We start from the raw sequence: 20907 nt of genomic DNA on the forward strand, positions 1-20907 counted from the left end.
GATAGACTTTTGATTGAATGCTTTCCCACATTTGTTGCATGCAAAGGGTTTCTCCCCGGTGTGAATTATTTCATGTTTAATAAGGTCACGATTTTGACTGAAAGATTTCCCACATTGCTTGCATACAAAGGGTTTCTCCCCCGTGTGAATTCTATCATGTACTTTACAAGCAGAGGCTGTAATGAATGCTTTCCCACATTTGTTGCATGCAAAGGGTTTCTCCCCAGTGTGAATATTTTTATTACTTTGACAGCCACTGAATTTACTGAATGCTGTCCCACATTGCTTGCATTCATATGTTTGCTTTCCAGTGTGAAGTTTCTTATGTTTTTTAAAGATATTACTGTAAGACAATGCTTTTGCACATTTTTCAGTTATATGATGTTTCTCTATAGCATGTTTTCTAACAGGTTTTTCAATATTGGATGAAGAAATAGAATTATTCTCATAGTGTTTTTGTACATACGAGTTTCCCGAACTGTGGTTTGTCTTGGGGGTTTGAACACTGTTAGGTGTTGTTTGGGCTTTGACACTTTTGTTACCTACAAAAATTTTCAGCCCAGAGTGGGTTTTTTCACTAAGATCAGATCTCTCCTCCTCATATTGCCCATATTCACAGCGTTTCTCTACAGTCTTCCTCATTTCATGCTTCCAAAAGGACTGGAAATCACTGCAGGTCTCTACATCTTCATTACATTTATATTGCTCCTCTTCAATTCTCAAATAATTGTCTTCAACACATCTGTGAAGAAATACAAAAAAAGATATCAATCTCAATGGAAAAGGCTCCATATTAGCAATAATTTTTATGATGTCAAATTTAGTTTTATTCCTGCTAAGTAATTCTGATTGGTTAACTGACTCACTGCCCCGCAGGACTTCTTTCAAAATACTATTCATTCTAAACATTTTTACTGGTTTTTTTTTTTTTTTTTTTTGGTACCAGGCATTGAACTCACAACTGCATGCTTGCAAGGCAGACACTTATGCCCCTGAGATAAATCCCCTGCTCCATTTAGGCAATTTTAAATTGTTATGTGATTCTAATACTTAATATCATTTTAGGAGACTGGTACAAATGAATAGCAAACATTGATCATTTATTTAGCTCTTCGTGTCTTAATCTCCCCTTTGTCTATTTAGCCTGATCATCTTTCTCATCTACATAACATAAGGATTTCTGGTAATATATTATCTCTCTTTACTTTCACTTCTCAAATAAGGTTTTAATTTCTCATTTAAGAAAAAACCTGAGTTGTGGCCAGCTATTTAGCTCAGAAGCCTAAGGACCTGCCTGGCAAGCATGAGATTGTGAATTCATTTCTCTGTACCAAAAGAGAGAGAGAGAGAGAGAGAGAGAGAGAGAGAGAGAGAGAGAGAGAGAGAGACAGAGAGACACCTGTGATATTTCCATTTCTATGTCTGAATTACTTCACTTAAGGTCCAATACTTCTTGTTTCTTGGGAAATGATATCATGGTTCTCTTTAAAGCTTTTTTTTCAACATGGAGTAAAACACAGGTCACAGAATGAACTACATTTGCTGATCTATTATTTGTTTTGTTGAGAGAGATTTTTATTGACCATCAACTTGCCCAAGCTGAGCTTCAAGTTATCATACTGCTGATTCAGCTTCCCCAGCTGCTTGGATTTCAGGAATGCACCACCGTGATGAGCTGACTTCATGTTTTCTTTACCTTGGCATCCAGTGATGGGCATCTGGGCTCTTCTCAATGCTTAGCTACTGTGAGTTGATTCTTGTATTGGATATTGTAAATGCCCTTTCATGTGCTTTAACAAACAACACACTCGTACATCACTAACATTTGATGATTTTAATGTATTTGACAATATACTGAGAGAATCATTACACATAATGACACAGTACAACCCGTTCAACAGTCAGGAGGTAGAGGCAGGAGGATTGCTCTGAGGTTCAGGCCATTATGGGCTTCACAGTAAGTTCAAAGTCAACCTGAACTACAGTATAAAATCATGGCTCACAAGATTTAAAAAAGGATATCATTGTGGATGTACATGTGAAACAATATCAAATATGTTGTTTTAATTTTCAGACCACTGAATATTTATTACCATGTTTGTATTTTATGTGTCCATCAACAATGTATGAGGAATTTTAAACATGAACAGCTCAATATTCTATAGGATATTTTCAGAATACTTATTGTAACAGTAGAATTCATTTTCATTTTGAATGCTAATGCTATGTGAAAATAATTCTATTTTTTTTTTTTTGTCTTTTTCGTTTTTTATCAGTACCGGGGATCGAACTCACGACTGCCTGCTTGGAAGGCAGGCGCTTATATCACTGAGCTAAATCCCCAGCCCTATGAAAATAATTCTAGATCATGAAAATCTCAGTATTCACATGTATACATAAATGGTATTTTGAAGATGGGTTTTTATCAACTTTCACAATCTGTTCATTTCCTACATATCAGAATACAATATTTAAATTTATTGTCATACATTTATATGATGTTGATCATGAAGGCAATTTTTAAACTGATACATTAGATAGTGTTATTTACTATATAGCATTAGAATTACCTCTGATTCTTATATTTCAGTATGTTTCTATGGATTCCCAGATAATACAAAATAAAATCAAGTATATCTCTTGGTATTTTTCTGAAGTTAAATAAAGTGTAACATGATTTCATTTCTTCAAGTTCTTTGTTGTAATATTTATGTCACACACTGACAATTAAGTAATGTCCTCTTTCTCTTATGTTTCAGTCACCTTATATTACTTGAGCAATTTTTGTCCTCTTCCTTAATTTGCTGATTATTCCATATTCTTCCTGTAATATGGACATAGAAATAAAATACAATTACTATAACTGTGCATTAAAATATCAGTGATTTCATTTACACACATAGTATAGTATAATCAGACTTGAGATACTCAAGCAAATGTTATTATTATCAAATATATTAAACTGTATCAATGAGCAATAATTAATGCTGTTAGTATAAATAAACATGTCATCCTTACTTGTTGCAATAATATATATATATATGTTTCCCACATCACTCTTCTGTAGAGCTTCTTTTGGGATGGAGTCAGCAAGTCACACTCTGCTGGGGTGAATTTCACAGCTACATCCTCAATGGTCACTGTCTCCTAAATAATGACAAGGGTCCTGAAGTTCAGTCACACACGACCTGATATATCTCAGTTCCTGTCATAAATAATCTAGCTGAAATTCATTCCTTCAAGTATTAACTGCATGTCATGGTCATCAAAACTCAAGTACATTCAAACATAGGCACCCAGTAACACTGATGCTAGACTATGACACACTGCCAAAGCAATCACAGAACTGTAGCATGGCTTATCCTGCAGGGCCACCAATAGTGTAGTTTTTCACTTACTTTAAAGCAGAGCTCAAAGAGTGAGCATGCAAACCACCATTCACAAAATATTGGTTATTCATAACACTAAGTTTGTCTTTCTTATCAATAGCATTGTGGTCTTGAATCTAGATTTATAGATAAATATTTAGTTGAATATGAAAAGAGACTTCTGAATGATTAAAATTTAATGACAGAAAAGTTGTATTTGACCATTCTATAGACAAGTAAATAAGGGAAATATACTTATAAATCTATAGCTCGGGGATACTAAATTATCTCCTTGTACTTATATACTGGAAATTCCACTAGGGTGCAACGGAAGATAATGTGGGAAAAAAAAACATATATGAAATTCTTGAATTGTAGTGAAAATTGAGGAATAGCAAAGTAACTGGTCACTAAATACAGAAGGAAGAGTTCAGTACAGTGGAGTAGTATATGCTTGTACTCTCAGAACTTGAAATTGTGATGTAAGAGGGGTACCAGAAATTTCATGTTTGCCATGCATACAGTGTCCAGCCTGGGCTATGTAATAAGGACAGTTCAGACTACAAAGTGAGGCCATTCATCAAACTCCCATACCAAATGAAAATTAAAATTAATTCACAGTCATTGACAAATCACAACTTTGCACCCAGGATATATCTCAATGCTAAAAGCACCTGTCTGACATTTGTAAGGGCCTGAGTATACTTTCCAGTACCAAAAAGAGAATTCAAGTGCACCTTTGATTAGTTTCAACAACTGTAGACGTAAGTTAGAGAAAAAAAGCCTGCAAACATTGAATATTTGTGTGCAAGCAAACATTTTGCTTAATAAACAGGAAAACATTTGACATTCAACATTCATATCAGTGGACAAATGGATCTCAGGAAAGGAAAACAACCTTCAATTCATCCACATGGAAGTAGAATATTATGTCACAATTCAGCTGGCATTGTGCTTCTAGGCAAGAAAGCACAATATGTTTCATTTACATTCAGAAAGAAACAGGTATGTCCTAGAAATCTGGCCTGCAAACTATCGTTGCCTATGTGCATTGGTGAATTATTGAAATGGGAAAGAGAAACATGAATTACTGTGCAATTTATACTGAAAAACACTCAGTGCAAAACTCTTCTGAAGAAAATCAAGCAGCCATGAAAATTAGAAGAATTTGAAATCTATGAAAATTGGAATTAAGCAAGAAAACATTTATTGGGAACACAATACAAAGATTTTACATAGAGTTATGATCAATGAGCAAAAATCTAAAAGTAAACAAAATTTATGTGACCCAGCAGAAATAATGAATAGAAAAGAAAATCTAACTCACATTTGTGAAAATAACCAAACAATATTGAAGTGTGGAAGAAAAAATATTTAGATTTATTCTTAAATTCCACAAACTCCTTTTCTATGGAGTTTATGAAAATCTACACACAAGTGAATTCTTTCTAATGTCTACAAAATATTTTGTTCTATGATTCCTTGATATACACGTGATTCTTTTCAAGTGAAATTACAGACTCAGAAACTGTGACAAGAGAATAAATGAGGGGGGCTGAGAAATTGGTGGCTTGCTAGGGGATCGGGTGGAGAGTCTCTCTGGAGAAATCATATTAGAAGCTAGAATATGACAACATGGAGAGGCCAGACAAATGGGTAACAATTCTGATTAACCAAGACAGCACACCTGGAGGATTTAATGTCGTGCTGAGACTGTGAAGGCTGATAATGGGAGGCTGCAAATCCCATGTCTTTAAATCAGCGAACTGACCCATGGACCCAACAGGAAAAGCTGTGTTGGCTTTTGGTCACTGCTGGAAACTGAGACCTGGGAACCTGAGAAGCAGCCAGGACTGCCCCTCTGCACCAGAGGAGATTGTAAAAGGTTCTGGAGCTCCGGAGCAGAATGCTGTGCAGTTTTCTGACCATTCCTCACTGTGCCGGGAGCGCGGGGAGGGTGGGTGGCATGGTGTGCGGTGGACCCGGGAGGAGGACCTGCACTGAACCCTGGTGAGTACTGGGGACCCCGCAGCTGCTGGGGTTGGCCAGAGAACATCTTGGAACTGGGCAGTGCCCGCCACCACGGGGACATCAATAACACAGAGAGTCTGGCAGCAGACATCTTAGAGTTGGGCAGAACCTACAGCTCGGTGACATCACCGAGTCCCCTGTAGGGAGGTCTGGTGGAAGACATATTGAAATTGGGCAGAGCCTGACGCCGTGCTGGCTTCAGCGTCATACAGAGAACTAGTGGTAGACATCTTGGATTTGGGCAGACCTGCTCTCCTGGTGCTCCTGTCACAGAGAGGTCTGGAAGAGAACAGCTGGGATTTGGGCAGAAACCTGTGTCATAGTGACATTAGTCAGCTGCTTCTGGTACAGGGAGAACTGGCAGAAGCTACTGGGGCTAAGCTAAGCCTCTACTTGGGGCCCAATAAGCAGATACAAAATAGTCACAACTCAGTGACATCCAGAAAGTACAGCCTAATTTACGGATTGACTGGCACAGAGGCTGGAGGCTAGCCTGTACCGCCCCTGCATCCCATCCTACCCCAAATAACAGCAAATTGGGGAGGACAGCAAAAACTCAAGCCAGCATGCTTCTGAAAGGCCCTAAGCAATACAGAGAGTGCCAGGGACCCCCAGGACACTCCAGTCTGAAAGAAACCAGAAACATGACAAGAGATAAAAAAAAAATCTCCAGCTGCCCAACATGAGAAAATAAACCCAGGAGAAGTAAACACTGAAGAGAACAAGCACAGTAACCATCCAATACTGGAAACAGCATCAGCCGAAATTAAAAAATACCTTCATGACCTCATAGATTTATTTAAAGCTGTACTCCTGATCCAAGTGAGGCAAGATATAAAGAGATTAATTAAAGAAATGACAAGCCCCACCCAAGAGAACACAGATGGAAGAACTGAGGAAATCAGAAAAGAAAGAGAAACTTCTGAAGAAGAATTTAAACAAAACTTAGAATACATGAAACAGATCCAAAGAGAATACCAGGAAACTAAAAACTCCATTGAACACCAGCAAAATATCCTGACAGAAACTAAAGCCAGCCTTCTGAATCTTGAAGAGAGATTTATGACATTTCATTGTGAAAGAAAAAATACCAAGGAACCAGAAAGAAACAATTCAAAGGCTAGAAGATGACAAAAAGATACATAACTTAAGATTAAAGAATGTGAGTGAGGAAGCAGGAGCAACCAAAAATGAAATACAAAGAATATCCACAGATATATTAAAGCAAAATTTCCCATGTATAGCAAAAAGAAATGATATCCAGATAAAAGAGGCATATAGAACGCCACCTACCTACAACAAAAACAGATCTATGCCTAGACATATAATAATCAAGATTCCAGAAATTCACCAAAAGAACAGAATATTAAAAGCAGCCAGAGAAAAGATGCAGATTACCTACAACAGGAAAATTATTAAAATAACAGCAGACTTATCCACACAAACTCTTAAGTCAAGAAGGGAGTGGGGAGAAATATTCCAAGTCCTGAAAGAAAATAATATGCAACGAACGCTCATATACCCATCAAAATTCTCTCTCAAAATTAATGGAGAAATAAGGTGCTTCCAAGACAAGGAGGAACTGTGGGAGTTCGTGGCCACCCATCCAACCCTACAGAGAGTGCTGAAGGACATTACAGAGAAAGAGAGGAAGGGATACCAGGATTCCAGCAACAGTGGCAGAGAGGCCTCAATGAATGAGGCAGACAGTGGAATGAGGGAATAAAGTGGACAAATTATAGCAGAAAAGTGGAGTAGCAGACATGAGTCAGAGACTTTAAGCTATAGCCTTTAAGATAGACAGCTCTGAAACACTATTTAAAAAAGGCAGAGGTCATTGTTAATGGTGTATAAGGATTTAAAAGACACAGTAGTTTTATCACCATATTTAGTTTGAATTTAATTTGTTCTGGTCTGTCCACTCATGTCAGATTTGATGGCACAGACATCCTGACCTAAAAATAGCAGGTTATACTATGGTAACTATCCTTACTTTCCTATTAACTTAAATTGAAATCCTGTATTACTTACATTGTCTTACTATGACTGATCTTAATTTAATCCAATTCATAAGACCATGGGTTTGCCTTGGCTTATTTTATTTGAATTTGGTATGCTTGTTAGTATCAATCCTAAAAGTAGAGGCAACTACTCTGAAGATGACAAGATGTAAAGGATATCCATACTGGTATTAATTATTAGCAGCCCTCAAATCCTACAATGCTTTCAAAGTTAAGTTTTTATAAAAATAGGTAATACTATGTTTAACTATAATATGCCGCTGTTGTGGACAATTGTATTGAAAATAACAAGAGAAAACATAGTAACTATGGAAGATCATTTATATTGTGGTCTTATATGTCTTATCCATTGCATGCTTTTTCTAGGAAATTGTTTTTCTATCTTGCTACGACTTGGTTTTCCCTATAATACAGAGAGGATAGATATATATGTAGAAATTCACACATGAATTTTTTTAATTATTTATGGGAACAGATTATATAATGCAAGATGTAATGAACAGATACTCTGAGGAAGAGATGCTAAGAAACCCGAGGCTAATCTTGTAGCATTATGATATAAATTCTAGAATTACTATTGTTCACTGATTAGAATGACTTTGGACTGGTTTCTTGAGTTCAATTTCAGCATATGTAGAGATGGGGACAGCTATCACAAAGAGAATGAGAGATGTGATGGTGGTTATTATTGTCTTCCCTAATGTTAGATCTTGAAGACCTACAAAGCCTTCATCATACTGTAATGATTTGATTAGTTCTATAATATGCAGTAAGTATATAAAGTGGGTGAAGATGGGGACAACTATTTGTAAGAAACTAGAGACAGTTAAATAGACAGCGAAGATCTCCAGTGGACTTGCTTTGAAATCTGTATTTCTTTAAATGTTTTTTTTTAACTGTTTTGTTCTGTTTTGATATGTTTAATCTTACCCTTTTTGAGTTGTAAAACAAATGTGTAGGACTGATAACCATATTACTGAGCTTTTGTTCGATCATTGAGCAGAACTGTTTGTCGTGTCACTTTTTGAATGTCATTCTAAATACTTTAATTCTGTAACCTGAGCAGCTATTTCTAAGATGACAATATGTAACTTATCAACCAGGAATTTCTTACCATTTGTTTTTCAGTAATTTTGTATTATTTCTACCCATTTTTTTAATCTCCAAGTATTTTTTGTTTCCTTTTCTTTAAATAAAAAAGAGAATAAATGAGAATGTACTTTGGCCTTGATTTACATATCAGCCCTTGTGAATGACAGTGAGAAATGATTGAATTGAGAAATACCACAAAACCTCACAATATATTTCTATGTGCAATTTATATTCTAGTTTCTAAAACTTAAAGGGAATAAGTTAAAAGAATCATCTCCATAAAAAAACACAATGTAAACTTTTTAATATTTCCAAAGAATTGTCATGCAATTTGAATTGTAGTTTCTAAAAAATTAAAGGGAATAAGTTAAAAGAATCATTTCCATAAAAGAACACATTGTACACTTTGGAATATTTCCAAAGAATTGTCATCAATCATGCAATAATACTTTCTGATCTGAAGGTATTTTTCACATGGTTACCTTCATTTCTTGCTTAAGACACAGTGGTGAAACTTTCTGAATACACCTGTGACTCTTTCACTGTTTTCATTAAATCTATACACAAAATCTTTGAGAACAAGATTTTCTTTAAATGATTAAAACAATAAATTGCAATACAGGTACTAATTGATTTGTATCTGTTTATCTGTCTTGAGATATGAAATGATTAGACAGTTTACAAATTAGATAGTGATAAACAAACTACAGTTACAAATACCAGTGTAACAAATTCAGCACTAACAGTTGTGAAATTTGAAGTTCACCAAAAGGAGAACAGGTCACCCTATCAGGAGAGGACAAATTATCAGGAGAACAGGTCAGATTAAAAGGGACTGAGAGAACAGGTGTCAGAGCTGGTTAATAGCTAGACAACTAGGTAATCCGCAGATACTCTCATGATCCGGAGTGCAGTGTTTATTATGTGCACATTGATATGATAGGTTAAATATTAAGCTATGCAAAAAGACATACCTCAGTGTCATTGATTCAACAAAACATACTCAAGCTACATTAGCTTGATTATATTCCACATGTACAATCAGCAGTTATTTAGAAACAAATATCATTCCTTAATACATGTACTACATAAAGAGCAATCAACTGCATAAACAGAAACAGAATTGAAAGAGAAAAATCAATCATTTACAAGTATATATTTAAGAGTTCCAAACCTCTTCATCAGTGACTGACAGCTCAAGAAGACAGAGCAATCTTTAAGGTCACACATAAATTCAACAAGATAATAATTCAAAGCAATATATCAGATGGATTCTATTGAATGGTTTATCACAGAAAAACATACCACAATGTTCTCACTGCAAGGCAATAAGTATTCACACGTGTAAACCAGGTTCAACACAGCAATACAGAACGTAACATAGTCAGTGGAGTGGAAGTCATGCAAAGCAGGCTCTTACACAATACTGGAATAAAATTATAAATGAAAAGTAGAAAAAATGAAGAATATCCTTAGAATGAGAGATCAAAACACAAATTTTAAATAATGTTTCAATAAAAAGCTTAAATAATTAAGGATTTCACAATCCATGTCAATGAATGCACATTTAGAATTATTTCAGTTCCTCAAAATTGATGTCTCAAAACATTAAAAACAGTGAATGCAGGTACTGGAAAAGAGCATAGACTTCCATTGTAGAACATTAGAGAACACAGTGCAGAGGGAAGCTCAACAGAGCAGCTGTGAGCTGAGTGCATGGCATCACTCTGCATGGCAGTCTTTTGGAAATCTGAGACTAGGGACAGCAAAGCACATAACAGGCCCATCCCTGAGCCTCAGGAAGCTAAGTTTCCAGAGAGAACTAGAGCAAATTGCTGTAATATAAAAATGTTAATCACCCCACAGGAAATAGGATATTTCATTGCTCTATATTTGAGCAGATTCCAAAGAACAATAGAGAAGAAACTTAAAAATATTAGAGGCATTACTTAGTAATTAATGTAACTAAATACATAAATATCTGGGGAAAAATCAGACATTGATGTCAGTGGACACAGACAAGGCACAAGATGAAAAAATTAGCAGAGTAAGTTGGAATGCACACAAATATATTCACTTTCAAATAAGAGTCTACATGGTGAAAAAATTAAAGTTTAAACAAAAATTTAATAGAATTTATAGGATAATATACCACAGACAATATCTCTGCATTGGAATAGAGATACGTGCCATGTAAATATGTATCAGGTATCAACAACTGATTTGGCTTGCAGCCACCATGAACTGCAGCCCAGCCTTGCCCGCTTGCCTTGGAGCCAACTGAGTGTGGAAGCCAACCTCCAAAAACTGGATTGAACTCACAACCCTGTGCTTGCCAGGAAGGCACTTATGCTGCTGAGCTAAATCCCTGGCCAGTAGAAACTTGAATGTACTCACCAAGAAAAAATGTTGGACTTCCAGGAGAACATGGTGGATAGAGAGCAGCAGCTTCAGAGGCTCTCTGAGAAACTGCACTTAAACTCCAGGAATGGTGCCGGGCAAGAAATCCTAATCAAGGGAAGATACACTTTGCCAACCCAGGAACCAACTAAACTAACAGAAACCAACTGGAAACACAATCCCAGTGATATAACAGGAACAGATAAGGTCTCAGCATGGAAGCTGGACCCCACGCTACTGGAAGCTGTGATTTGAATTTCCTGAAGCTGCTGCTGTGTCCCAATTGCACAGCAAGGAGAGAGCCACAAAAGCTCTGAGAGTGGAAAGCGATGAACGGAGTTGAGAGCAGGACTGGCTGGGGGCCCTGCATTGACGTGCGGTGAGTGAGAGGAACAGGGACCCTTCCATAGAGTAGGAGCCTTCAGCAAAGGACATACTGGGACCAGGCAGACTAGCCAGAACAGGTTGTTGCAGTGACTTCAGTCACATATTCCCCTCTGAAGCGAGATTGGTGGGGAGTGCCTGGTCTGTGTGACGCTGCTGACTAAGACCCGGTAGGCTAGCCCAAACCAGGTCCCAGTGCTGGGAGGTGCACCCTAGCAGTGAAGCCTTCAGTAGGTTGATCTGGAGGGGAGGGCCCAGCATAGGCTCCCAAGGTCTCTATCTCCCTAGTACACTGCAGTGGGCAGGAACATCTAGCTGGCGCAATTCAAACAAAAAAAATTTTTTTTTATCGGTTCCTGGGATCAAACTCATGATCGCCTGCTTACAAGGCAGGTGCTTATGCCACTGAGTTAAATCGCCAGCCCAACTGTAACCAACAAAGAAAGAAACTGGGCATTCTATATTTGCTTGTATAAAAGGAACAAAAAATATGGGAAGAGGGAGCAACAAGAAAGGGTCCTCTGCACCCAATCCTGAGAAACATGCAATATCAGACATGGCACCAATAGACACAAAGCACTATCTCTGGAGCCTTATAGACAAGTTAAGGAATGAAGTTATTAATAACTTGAAGCAAGATATAAGTAAAATAGTTAGGAAAAATGCTAACCACCACCCAAGAAAAAAATGGAAGAACAGATGGTGGAATGGAAGAACAGAAAAAGAGGGGAGAATTGTTTGATAGAGAAAATAGAGAAAACAGAATACGTGAAGCAGGTTCAAAGAGATTACCAGGAAACAAAAAACTGTATCAAAAACTCGCATAACAGCTTGAAAGAAACTAAGGATATATTATCTGAACTGGAGGACAGATTTGTAATATGGGAGCATGAAATGAAAAACTTCTTAAAAATAACACAATACGAACAGCAACAATACAAAGGCTAGATGATTAGAGGATCTATAACAAGAATTGAGAACATAAAAGAAGAACTAGGGACACAAACAAATGGACTACAAAAGCTATTCACAGAAATAATCTAAGAGAATTTCCGTATGTTAGCAAATGGTAAAGATACTCAAATGTATGTGGCATGCAGGAACCCAGCCACCTAGAACCCAAATAGAGCTACACCCAAGCATATAATAATCAAAATTCCAGAAATCCAATATAAGAACAGGATACTAAAAGACATCAGAGACAAGAAACAGATCACTTACAGGGGAACACCCATCAGAATTTCAGCAGACTTCTGTGAACAAACCATCAAATCACGAAGAGCATGGGGGGAAATAATTCAAGCTTTGAAAGATAATAACCTGCAGTCAAGATTGATATATCCTGAACAACTGTCCCTAGAAGGTGATGGAAAAATAAGGTGCTTCCAGGATAAAGAGGAACTAGGGCAATTTGCAACCATCAATTCAACTTTGCAGACAATACTGCAGGATATTCTAAAAAAGGAAAATACCAACATTTCAGAAATAGTGGCCGAGAGGCAACAATGAATGGAGCAGAAAGTAAAATGAAGAAGACAAGCTGACAACAAATGACAGAAAAAGAGCTCAACAGAAATGAGGCAGAGAAGATCGGATGGTAGGAACAGCTATTTTGCAGAAAACAAGACATCATCATAGCTAATGTTGATTCAGTATCATCTTGTTTTGAAGTCCCATTAAACTTGTATTCTTCTGTCTCCATTGGTCTTGAAAGGTTGTATCTTATTGGATTTTATTATATATCATAATATAATTAAAAGCTTTTACAGACAAGGAGATTGTACAGAAACCATTGTTCTTTTTCTGTTAATTGGTTCTAAATATCTGGTAATGTCATTCTCTTGAATGGATTTATAGTGTCTTGATATGTTTGGTGCTACAGTATATGAAGTTATACTCAAAGATTTCAAGGAAAGAGACACTACGGTAACTATTTTTGTGTCAGCATATCTTGTGGTGAAACACTATTTTGCTTAAAAGGTTATGTTTTGACCTGCACTGTTTCTGTTGTTATGCTCTCTTTGATCTCAATCCCCCTTTTTAAAAAAAATTATTTACTTTTTTCTTTTTAATTAAGGGAAAAATAAATAAAAAAATAGCAGGATACATTATAGTAACCTACTTTGATTTCCTATTAACTTGATTTGAAATCCTGTATTGCACTCACGATCTTCTTTTGACTGATTTTTCTGTATTCCACTTTGCTTGATAGTACCAGTTTTGAAAGTATAGGCAAAACTGTGAAGACAATAAGCTTCATTATGATGCCCATTCCGGTTGACTATTATCTTCTTTTAAAGTCCTGTAATGTCTCCAATGCTTTGGTTTTATTCTTTACTGTTTTATTCAATTTTATTGTAACTGGCAATTCTTAAAATAGCAAGAGGCAGTATGCTAACCATTGTTGATCACCTTGTATTTTGTTTTTACATTACCTATTATTTCCATCCTTTTGATTTGACTGACTCTGTTCTGATATATTGCATTTGGTTTTATTCTCTTCAGAAAAAGTAATAAGAACTGTGGAAGTAATAATACCCAAAATGTGTCAAAGAAAAGAAAAGAAAGTGCTCTAAAGGTTATAACTGCATATATGTTTAAGTGTATAAGATAGATAACCATATTACTGGGGTTTTTTTCGATCACTGAACAAAACTGTTTGCACTCTCACTGTTTGAAAGTCCACTTTATATGCTTCAATTTTAAAACTTGAACAACTATTTAAGAAGAGAATATGTAATCGATTAACTAGTGATTTCTTACTGTTTATTTTTTAAATTTTGTATTACTTGTACCATTTTTCTATATTTTTTCTCCTTAAATAAAAAAAGAAAAAAACCCAATTGATTGAAATTATGAGCATTATACCACATGCAATTCATACTGACATAATTTTAAAAATATGAATACCATATATGAAACATATAAAAACACATGGTGCATCATTTAGCGTGTCCTTTTCAACAATGTACAGTCATTATCAATGAAGTATAATAATTACAGGAGCAAATGGTACTTCTTTCTCTGCACACAGAGAAAAAATTGTTGTACAAGATAAGGGATATAGCTGAGCAGCACATTGCTTACCAGGCAATGTGGCATTGTGAGTTTGATTCCCTGTTTTAAACAAATTACATGTACATGTGAATGCCCTACTTCAGAGATTAATTTGTGTTTTTAAGAGGCAGCCACTTTGCAAGTTGTCCTTTATTGTATTATTTCACCCTCTGTTATTTAAATTCCTATCATAACATCCAACTTTAATCATTATAAGGTATAGAACCTAATGTATTCAACAGTTTATTCATTTATTGCATGATTCTAGATGTAAGACTGTAGTTTACACATGCCTGGAAGGCTCCTAGTAATTATTTTCATCATAGCCATAGTAATATGTATTTTAAAATTTATTGATGTTAAACTTTAAAAACAATTCTCATGTGATTTTTTAAACATCCTAGAAGGACTTAGAATTCTGAGGGTGTGTTCATTTATTCTAGAATTCAACATCATTACCATGAAACTCAATGAGGAGGATGCTATTTGTCTGCTTGAGGCCTCATATAAAACTCCCATTTTATTTGTCATTGTTAGATGTCCCTGGCATTTCCTATGACTTGGTTAAAATATCCAACAGTGTCACTACAATGGATTCAAGACTTATGAAAACTAAACCTAGCTGGAGAGCAGAAAGAAGGCTGCATGCAGTGTCCCACCCTCAATTCTGGCCCTGTGAGAAGATAAGGATTCAGCATGCAAATTTTCTGTAATAGACCTTTCCATCTCAAGGGATGAATGCTAATCTCTTGTGACTTACTAATTTTTTCAAAGTAAATACTCAACTTCGCATGCCTGATGCCTAGAATTCTACTGTCACATTCTGCATGTTTGAAGGCATTGAGGTGATTAGGAAAGACATGTATGCGTGTGGCTTCATGTTGCAAGGAAACATGACCCACAAGATTACATCTGGTGCATGAACCCTGCCTCTCAGTCTCTCTCTCACTCCTGAAGAATCTCCACTGGAAGGTTGAAGATTTGATTCTGAGAGAATGAGCAACCTGAAGCCAATATCATAAGGCAATGAAATACCTATGCCCATGCACAAAAAAGTAAGACACTTGTTTTCCCTTATTATTCAAACCAGGTCATATTTGTTTTTGTCAAGCACAGAAAAGGGAGTCATTTGCCATGTGCTATAAATCAGTAATTCACAAAGAAGTGCAGAGCATTAAAAATGGACTGGGACATTCATACTATCATGAGACACACCACAATAATCACTACAAAAAATAATCTTTATTTTGCTAAGAATTCCCTTCACAGATATTCTTCATACATAGTAATTATTTTCTGATCCTCTTAAATCTTTGCAGGAGATAAAGAAACATTTTATCAGTAAAGCCCTATAACCACTGGAATCCCTTCTCCAGAAAGAAAAGATTCACAAAATTATCTGTATATTAGACACAATCATTCCAATTTTCTGCAGCCTGTCCTACTTAAGAGTACTATGTCACCCTCCTGGATTTAAAGCAGTAATTCATATCATGAAAAATCAAAAAATGCACAAATCTTATTTTAAGTGAAATAATTAATCACAAAATACACAATGTGCTTTGCCTATTTTTCCTGGGCAGTTTCACCTCCCCCATTCTACTTGAGTGAAGGCCCTAGGAATTGAATCTAGTGATTTTCATGCTCTAGTCACCTTATTGAACAATTTCTGTATGCTCACACAAATATGCATGTAGTCCATAGTCTAATAAAGTCCTAGATACCTTAGAAACTCCTCTCCCTTTAAAGAGATGAAACTCCTGAAAATACAAATCCTTCTGATGATAAATCACACCACTCAATTGAAATTATAAACCTTAAGCTGTGTTACAGAGATGACATTAAAAGATATATTACAGAAACACTTGTAGAGTCTAACTATAAACTTAACGTCAGCCTCTCAGCTCAGTTTCCACTAATTTAAAATTTCCATTTTATCCTCTTGTCTGGGGTATATAGGTCAAACAGTATGACCATATGGGGCCACATCAGTACAACAATAATAAAAAAAATCCAGGGAAACATAGAACACAAAATACCCAGAGTAGTGTTCACATTTCCAAACAGGATTTCACTGCTCTCCTGATAGAGCTGCTCAAGAGAAACAGGTGAATACAGCTATCTAAACTGGAAACAACTGGGTAAGCGTGGCTCCTGTTCTACAGGGTACAAAATTGAAGGCTGGAAGAAATAACGCAAAAGAGATATTTGAATTTCATAAGGAAAATGACTTGATCAAACTAAAACTAGGAGACAACAAAATGAATTGAATATGCACAAAAAACAAACCAATTATTGCAGACACTATCATTAAGCATTAGATGTTTTTCAACCTACTGAATACAAATGCTTTGATATGTATTTCAGATATAACAGAAAGAGAAATTCATAATACAACACTAAATGACATGTAGCTCACTGAATGCAGCACACTGTGCATCACTGTTTGTTCACCCATGGTGTCCTTTTTCAGAGACTAGAGACTCATCTCTGTATCCTCCAACATGAGCATATAAACTTCACATTGAGCCATGTATTGCTAGTACAAACTATGTGTCAACTTAAATATTCAATATAAGTTTACACTGAAACATTTTCTCCGCATTAGCCAAGGGCCCCATGGACTTTAGAAAAGATAATTTGAGATGGGCATAAACTTTCAATATGCATCTCATATTGAAAAAGTTCAGTAATCCGGGGTGGCCTTGATTTTTAAGCACTCCTAACTTTCTGAGGAGGCTGGAATTAAATTTGTGCATCACCATGACTCAGTGTTGTTTATTTTACCCCAACAGTGAATTCTTGGTGAAATTGGGTGACATGGAAAAAAAAAAAAAAAAAAAAAACACTGATCCAGGCATGGCAGTGCATGCCTGAGTCCGTAGCATTACAATGGATGATGTATGAGGCTCTGAGCATTAAGGACCGTGTGAACTAAAGAAGGAGACCCAATTCCCTCCAGCAAAGCAGAGGCATAACCATCACCATCAAAGCAGAATATTAGTGTCATCCCCTCACGGGCAGTTGAGCTAGTTAGAAATATTACATCCATCAGAAATGGCTAGGCTCTGGAAGGGCCCCCCACAGATGAGGAGATATCTGGTGACTTTGGAAGAGACACACACACCACATGCTGTGGACCAGATCTCAAGATAGATGACAAAGAAATACAATCACACCCTTAAGTATAATTCTTAGGGATTAGGGATGGATCACCTTGAGAAGATTGGAGTTGCCATTCTTTCCACCTACAGAAAAAGTGACTGATCCATAAAGAATGCTAGCTTGCTATGTGATTCAATTCCCCATTTATCTCTGATATAGTCAATTTTACATGAGGAGGGAAACTGATTGTTTGACCATAGCTCTTTTCCACCTCATGCCTGCCTGTCTTGTGAGTTATTTATCAGCCTTTAGACTTGCCTCATCTCATTGTTTTACATTAAAAAAATTCCTATAAAATGCAGTCTTTGGCAACTCACATCGGACCCCTTCTGTCTCTCTCACAGAAGCATTCTTTCACTCAATAAATACTTCTTCTCTTAACCTTGGTTGTACCTAAAACTCATTCTTAAATTTAAAAGAACATGAATTTCTGCTGGACATATAAGGGTAGACAATTTCATTCCCATATATCAAACTCAGCAGTCAAAGTGCTGGCAAAGACACACCTCTTCTTGTGACCATGTGCAAAGTAGTAAGACGTCATCTCTAAATGCCAAAAATATATATATATATATTAATTAAATCTTTTTTCAAACTTTGCAGGATGTTAATAAGGGCCAGGTTTCTAAGGTCAGTCACTGGACAATAAGAAACAACAAATGTTATCTTAAAATCTTCGGTGTCCAAAAGAAACTCCTTCCCATGTTATTTTAGTTGTGATGCCCAACATATTTCAAAACCTTCAATACCAGGGTTCTAAGTACCTATCTTACCTCATACATGATTAGGAGAGCTGATCAGTACACATAGAAAAAGTTTTTATCCATGACTAAGTTTCCCTCCTTTCTATAGGCCTGTGAGCTTTTTCCTACTCTCAGACCTACCACGCAGACAATCCTCCAGTGCTGTCACAGTAGGTCAAGCTCACCTCAGAAGTCCTTTACTATGCTGGCTGCTGATTGGGCCTCCCTCCTCATGCCCCTGCTCTCTCATTTCCTTTCCATCATGTTGGCACATGTTATTAAAACTTTTGTCCTTAATTCTTTAATAATCATGCATATCCTGACCATGTGAAGATACCTCTACTTCAGTAAAACAGTCCATCTCATTGTTCAAATTTCTTTTTGAGACAAGGACTCATGATGTAATTCAGGATGCCATGTTCTGGAACTCACTTCATGCCCCAGGCTTGTCTTAAACTTTCAAGGATCCTCCTGTATCAGCCTTCTGAGTGCTAGGATTAAAGCCATGTGCCACCACACCCCACTCGCTGCTTCATATTTCAGGTCAAATTAAAACACAACCCAAATGTAACAAATTTTTGAAGTTTTGAAACTTACTTCCATTTCCAATCTCATATTTATCAGATCTCTACATACCTGTAGACACCAGTTTGCTGTTTTTCTCAGTGTGGGATTAGCAGGCAGCACCTACAAGAAGTTGTTCTCAGCAAGAAATTTCCACTCAGGAACTAATGCATCACCATCCCCCAAATACCTCACAACATTCTAAACTTTAAGAAAACCCTTGCTTCTGTAGTTCAATTGTAAAAAATTATTTATCTACTTAGCTTATAAATAAAGCACTCGCTAAGGAAATGGCCTGAGATAAAGTTGCAAAAGTAGTGGCTGGGATAAGAATTAAAATCAGAATAGACCATGACCTAGGACTTTGAACTTCACAATAAATTGCAGATTCTAGTCTACCAGAGTGACTTGCAGGCACTAATTACTAAACTCCTGAGGTAACATAAATGTAAACACAAACATCCAGTTTGTCTCTAAAACCTGTTTCCTATAGACCTCACAAGCTGAAGAAAAGCATTGGAGAACTCAGCTTAAAGTATTTCTTTTTCTGGGTGCAGTGACTCAGGAATGTAATCTCCTCACGCTGGAGACAGATGGAGGAGGATGGCATGGAGATCATGGGCTGGCCAGACTACAGAGATACACTCTGTATCCAAACAATAAATAATAAAACATAAAAGAAAAAAGAAAAGGAAACAAAGTAGGAGATCTATTTTAAATCCATAGAGCCAGGTGTACCCTCACGGCTATTTATCCATGTATGAAACATCCTGAAGTCAAGGAGCTTTCTTATTTTTTTCTTTTTTTTTTTTGGTTTCAGAACTCATAACACACAGTGTCATGAGATTATGAGTTCGATTCATGCCATAACATCACTGCGAGTAGAAGTCTCATATAAGGAATTCAAATGATAGTGTTTTCTAATTTTGAGGCCAGAATTCAGGTTTACCTCCAAAGCACTGCACTCCTTAAACACAGCTGTGCCTGAGGCTGTGCAAAAGACACTCTGGGTGTACAGGGGTTCTGCCCAATACCACCCAGATCTGCCAAAATTTCCATCCCACTCCCAGCTCCAATACCATCAAGTTACCATTGCTATGCTTGAGGATTTTCAAGGAACCCTTCCAGTCTTCATTAAGAAGAAGTCAAGGAAACTTGATGAGAGCTCAGCTCCAGGCACTCAGCACTGAACTCACAGTGAGCACTTCTCCAAGAGGGATGGGAAGAGCCCTCCTCCCTTGGCTCACTTCATTGACCCTCCTCCCTTGGCCCACCTTGATCAATGATTGGCTCCTGGGCCCACCTCTTTTCTGTGCTGTCACACTCACCTGCCAGTACTTTACTTTATCTTGCCTTTTAAGTACTGTCCTGAGTTTCCTTGAAGGTACAGTGCCTTCTCCTGAAGCTCTGTCCCAAATGTGACCAGATGAATGTCCTGTGGAAGAAACAATCCCTTGAGGACAGAAAAATTTATTTGATGATCTCAGACTGGGACAAATTGGAATAGGTAGAGGCTGCTCTCAGGAATGTGTCCATAAGTTTTATTGCCCAGATTTTCATAGGTTCTCTCTCAGTCTGCTCATTTGCTTTAAACTAATTCTTAGACATCTACCAAGAGAACTCCATTACAGCAGTAATGAAGAAACTACACATAAACTGTAACAGATTTCTGAGAAAAAGTAAAGATAAAGGAAAATCAAACAGTCCAACTACTTCAGAAAAGGTTTACACTGTATGCAGTGTCATAACTCATACCTAAGTTTTGAAGAGAATCCTAGCCAAGCATAAGGTTCACTATTAATGCTGAAAGAGAGTACTGCACTTGACTCACTAAATCACTTCCTGGTATTGAGTGTGAGATAAAAAAAAAACACTTTAGACTGTGTTATGGATTAAGAACTGGTGGTCAGTTTAACTCCAGCTGGATTACATCAGCATTGCATTTAGTGAAGATGCTCCACCTGAGGAAACTTGCCGGGATAAATAGGTGAATAAACAGGGAGGTGCTAAGGCATTAGGGCATAATTGCATTGAGGTATATTGTGTTCCTCTATGAGTTGCTGTTTGAGCTATTGGTTCTGC

General features: G+C 36.8%; 1 long non-coding RNA gene across 1 annotated transcript; it reads right to left on the minus strand.

The window, feature by feature from the left end:
- Nucleotides 1-1883: 1883 nt before the first annotated feature.
- On the minus strand, nt 1884-20062 carry LOC134476768 (uncharacterized). The gene is made up of 3 exons (XR_010048562.1): nt 19916-20062; nt 3019-3147; nt 1884-2824 (listed from the first exon to the last, which is right to left on the minus strand). It is a non-coding gene; the product is annotated as an uncharacterized LOC134476768 (long non-coding RNA).
- Between the last annotated feature and the right edge of the window lie 845 nt (nt 20063-20907).

Source organism: Cavia porcellus, unplaced genomic scaffold (genome assembly GCF_034190915.1).
Source record: "Cavia porcellus strain 051 isolate PalLab524CR breed Dunkin Hartley unplaced genomic scaffold, mCavPor4.1 scaffold_7, whole genome shotgun sequence".
Classification (NCBI taxonomy): Eukaryota; Metazoa; Chordata; class Mammalia; order Rodentia; family Caviidae; genus Cavia; species Cavia porcellus.